The sequence below is a fragment of the Schistocerca serialis genome, unplaced genomic scaffold (genome assembly GCF_023864345.2).
Source record: "Schistocerca serialis cubense isolate TAMUIC-IGC-003099 unplaced genomic scaffold, iqSchSeri2.2 HiC_scaffold_1083, whole genome shotgun sequence".
In the NCBI taxonomy this organism is placed as follows: Eukaryota; Metazoa; Arthropoda; class Insecta; order Orthoptera; family Acrididae; genus Schistocerca; species Schistocerca serialis.
This window is the reverse complement of record NW_026047276.1, coordinates 12,501-17,500: the sequence shown is the minus strand read 5'-3', so window position 1 is coordinate 17,500 and position 5,000 is coordinate 12,501. Positions and strand designations below refer to the sequence as shown.

At 51.5% G+C, this 5,000-nt stretch overlaps 1 non-coding gene across 1 annotated transcript in view; it reads left to right on the top strand.

The window, feature by feature from the left end:
* The first annotated feature begins 4,254 nt into the window (after positions 1-4,254).
* LOC126431215 (small subunit ribosomal RNA) overlaps positions 4,255-5,000 on the top strand; it is a 1,909-nt gene continuing 1,163 nt past the window's right edge. Inside the window, exon 1 of the ribosomal RNA XR_007577525.1 lies at positions 4,255-5,000. This exon is cut by the window's right edge and continues 1,163 nt beyond it. This is a non-coding gene — a ribosomal RNA (small subunit ribosomal RNA).

Sequence of the window (5,000 nt, the reverse complement as noted above, 5' to 3'; positions counted from 1 at the left end):
GTATCTGAACCTACGCTATATCGTACCTTAACCTAACCTATATCGTACCTTAACCTAACCTATATCGTACCTTAACCTAACCTATATCGTACCTTAACCTAACCTATATCGTACCTTAACCTAACCTATATCGTACCTTAACCTAACCTATATCGTACCTTAACCTAACCTATATCGTACCTTAACCTAACCTATATCGTACCTTAACCTAACCTATATCGTACCTTAACCTAACCTATATCGTACCTTAACCTAACCTATATCGTGCCTTAACCTAACCTATATCGTGCCTTAACCTAACCTATATCGTGCCTTAACCTAACCTATATCGTGCCTTAACCTAACCTATATCGTGCCTTAACCTAACCTATATCGTGCCTTAACCTAACCTATATCGTGCCTTAACCTAACCTATATCGTGCCTTAACCTAACCTAATTTGTGCCTTAACCTAACCTAATTTGTGCCTTAACCTAACCTAATTTGTGCCTTAACCTAACCTAATTTGTGCCTTAACCTAACCTAATTTGTGCCTTAACCTAACCTAATTTGTGCCTTAACCTAACCTAATTTGTGCCGTAACCTAACCTAATTTGTGCCGTAACGTAACCCATGTTGTGCCGTAACGTAACCCATGTTGTGCCGTAACGTAACCCATGTTGTGCCGTAACGTAACCCATGTTGTGCCGTAACGTAACCCATGTTGTGCCGTAACGTAACCCATGTTGTGCCGTAACGTAACCCATGTTGTGCCGTAACGTAACCCATGTTGTGCCTTAACCTAACCCATGTTGTGCCTTAACCTAACCCATGTTGTGCCTTAACCTAACCCATGTTGTGCCTTAACCTAACCCATGTTGTGCCTTAACCTAACCCATGTTGTGCCTTAACCTAACCCATGTTGTGCCTTAACCTAACCCACGTTGTGCCTTAACCTAACCTACGTTGTGCCTTAACCTAACCCATGTTGTGCCTTAACCTAACCCATGTTGTGCCTTAACCTAACCCATGTTGTGCCTTAACCTAACCCATGTTGTGCCTTAACCTAACCCATGTTGTGCCTTAACCTAACCCATGTTGTGCCTTAACCTAACCCATGGTGTGCCTTAACCTAACCCATGGTGTGCCTTAACCTAACCCATGTTGTGCCTTAACCTAACCCATGTTGTGCCTTAACCTAACCCACGTTGTGCCTTAACCTAACCCACGTTGTGCCTTAACCTAACCCACGTTGTGCCTTAACCTAACCCACGTTGTGCCTTAACCTAACCTACGTTGTGCCTTAACCTAACCCATGTTGTGCCTTAACCTAACCCATGTTGTGCCTTAACCTAACCCATGTTGTGCCTTAACCTAACCCATGTTGTGCCTTAACCTAACCCATGTTGTGCCTTAACCTAACCCATGGTGTGCCTTAACCTAACCCATGGTGTGCCTTAACCTAACCCATGGTGTGCCTTAACCTAACCCATGTTGTGCCTTAACCTAACCCATGTTGTGCCTTAACCTAACCCATGTTGTGCCTTAACCTAACCCATGTTGTGCCTTAACCTAACCCATGTTGTGCCTTAACCTAACCCATGTTGTGCCTTAACCTAACCCATGTTGTGCCTTAACCTAACCCATGTTGTGCCTTAACCTAACCCATGTTGTGCCTTAACCTAACCCATGTTGTGCCTTAACCTAACCCATGTTGTGCCTTAACCTAACCCATGTTGTGCCTTAACCTAACCCATGTTGTGCCTTAACCTAACCCATGTTGTGCCTTAACCTAACCCATGTTGTGCCTTAACCTAACCCATGTTGTGCCTTAACCTAACCCATGTTGTGCCTTAACCTAACCCATGTTGTGCCTTAACCTAACCCATGTTGTGCCTTAACCTAACCCATGTTGTGCCTTAACCTAACCCATGTTGTGCCTTAACCTAACCCATGTTGTGCCTTAACCTAACCCATGTTGTGCCTTAACCTAACCCATGTTGTGCCTTAACCTAACCCATGTTGTGCCTTAACCTAACCCATGTTGTGCCTTAACCTAACCCATGTTGTGCCTTAACCTAACCCATGTTGTGCCTTAACCTAACCCATGTTGTGCCTTAACCTAACCCATGTTGTGCCTTAACCTAACCCATGTTGTGCCTTAACCTAACCCATGTTGTGCCTTAACCTAACCCATGTTGTGCCTTAACCTAACCCATGTTGTGCCTTAACCTAACCCATGTTGTGCCTTAACCTAACCCATGTTGTGCCTTAACCTAACCCATGTTGTGCCTTAACCTAACCCATGTTGTGCCTTAACCTAACCCATGTTGTGCCTTAACGTAACCCATGTTGTGCCTTAACGTAACCCATGTTGTGCCTTAACCTAACCTATAATGTGCCTTAACCTAACCTAAAGTGCGCCGTAACCTAAACTATATTGCGCCTTAACCTGACGCACGTTGTCGCTGAACCTGCTCTGTAATTGTTATGCAACCCGTTAAAGTAGTGTAGTGTTGCCTAACCGCAACCCTCGCAATATAGTTCGCTACTCGCACTGCCCGGTCCCCTGTGTATCGCGTCATGTTAAACACCTTGCAGGTGTTGCTGACTTTCCACATGCTCCTGCTATACACTGTAGTGTGGATAGCAGCAGGACGTACATGCCCCCCCCCCTTCCCCCCTGCCTTCGCAAGCTGGTCGGTGAGAAGTTTGCATGTTCAATGCCCTTCGCATGCCGACGTACTCAGCCTACGTTGTGGTACGGCCTGTCACCTGTCCGCCGATGTACGCAAAACCCACAAACTGTACTGCACATTGCTCCATATGTACTGAATGATACATCGTGGCCCATGTGACCGTATGACGACAGCGCCTAGCAACGGCGGACCATACAGTCCAAATATTGTGCACGCAGCTACGTGTCGTCTCCCTATAAGAGCTGGATTGCAGTGTGGTACGCCATACAGACGTGTGGGAGGAACGGACGCCCTGGATGGCGATCAGCATGAGCAGTCTGTTGATGTAGTGGAGCGTGTATTCGGACGTAGTCGTCTCTTCTCACACACCGTGATAGCATGTTGCACCGCGTTCCACATCTGCGACATGCTGCAGAGGCGGGCTGACAGTCGTTCGCGCAATGGACACCGCATACGTACGGGGTCTACCTTCCACGTGTTCTCTAGGCGTGCACATGTTGTTGCGTCTATGTGGGCAGACGTAGTGTGTTGTGACACCTGACACAGGCATGCAATACTCGTTGCAAATGGCGATGGACGTGTACGTTTGCTGGTGACGTTACGCAAATGAACAACCGGTAACCCGTTGTGGTGCGGTTGTTCTCGCTAGAGGTGAATCAGTGTTGGCGACGATCGGTCGAGCTATTAACCGGTTGTTTCAGGGATACCCACCATGCCCACGAACGTGAAAGGGGACCCACCATGCCCACGAACGTGAAAGGGGATCTGGGTGTGAGGCGATACGCGGCGGTGGCTGGGTGGGACCGTCCCCGGCCGGTGAGGGGGGGCCGCCCGGCGTGCTGGCAGCGCGGTGCGTGGGCGCACGCGCTACAGCCGGCTGGTGGGGGCGGCCGGTGGCAGGCGCGCCGGCCGACGGACGCGGCAGGCGGCGCAGCTGCGCGCCGGCGCCCCCTGCTCGCGGCGCCTTGCGGCCAAAGTAGGTCCTCGCGGGCCCGGTGCGAAGCGCGGTGGCCATCTGCAGTGTGCTGGTCCGATTGAGGACTTTGTGCGCTGAGGATGCGCCGCCGCCCGGCGCTCGGCGCCGCGACGCCGTCTGCTGCTCGGTCGCCCCAGCGGTTCTCGCAGGTGGTTTGTATCGCAGCTGTGCGGACGTGTTGGCGCGTGCGCTGTGCTGGGAGAGTTCGCTTCGGCACCCAAGTAGGGCTTTTGTCCTTCTGTGGCGCTGGCGTTGGAGCTGCCGGTCACCGTAGGTGGCGCGTGTTGTCTCCCGCCGGCAATGCCACGACAGCACGCTCCCGGGCCTCTGTCGGCAGCGGCAAGCTCAGTTGGGAGCACGGGTGGTCGCACCTAAAGCGTCTACTCGCCTAACTCCGGGCGATTGCGCCTCTCTCGAACCCGACCAAGTACTTAGGACGGCGCTGCGCGCCGCCGGGACCTGAGAGGGTTTCGAGGTGTGTTGTGCAGGGGAGCTCAGCCTCCTCCTGTTTGCAGAATAATTGAGCGGACGCTTGCGTGTTCGCGCGGGCCCCCGGGACACACTCCCGGGCGGCCGGCTGCTCAGCTCTAGTTGACGCAGCTCCCTGGTTGATCCTGCCAGTAGTCATATGCTTGTCTCAAAGATTAAGCCATGCATGTCTCAGTACAAGCCGCATTAAGGTGAAACCGCGAATGGCTCATTAAATCAGTTATGGTTCCTTAGATCGTACCCACGTTACTTGGATAACTGTGGTAATTCTAGAGCTAATACATGCAAACAGAGTCCCGACCAGAGATGGAAGGGACGCTTTTATTAGATCAAAACCAATCGGTCGGCTCGTCCGGTCCGTTTGCCTTGGTGACTCTGAATAACTTAGGGCTGATCGCACGGTCCTCGTACCGGCGACGCATCTTTCAAATGTCTGCCTTATCAACTGTCGATGGTAGGTTCTGCGCCTACCATGGTTGTAACGGGTAACGGGGAATCAGGGTTCGATTCCGGAGAGGGAGCCTGAGAAACGGCTACCACATCCAAGGAAGGCAGCAGGCGCGCAAATTACCCACTCCCGGCACGGGGAGGTAGTGACGAAAAATAACGATACGGGACTCATCCGAGGCCCCGTAATCGGAATGAGTACACTTTAAATCCTTTAACGAGTATCTATTGGAGGGCAAGTCTGGTGCCAGCAGCCGCGGTAATTCCAGCTCCAATAGCGTATATTAAAGTTGTTGCGGTTAAAAAGCTCGTAGTTGGATTTGTGTCCCACGCTGTTGGTTCACCGCCCGTCGGTGTTTAACTGTCATGTATCGTGGGACGTCCTGCCGGTGGGGCGAGCCGAAGGCGTGC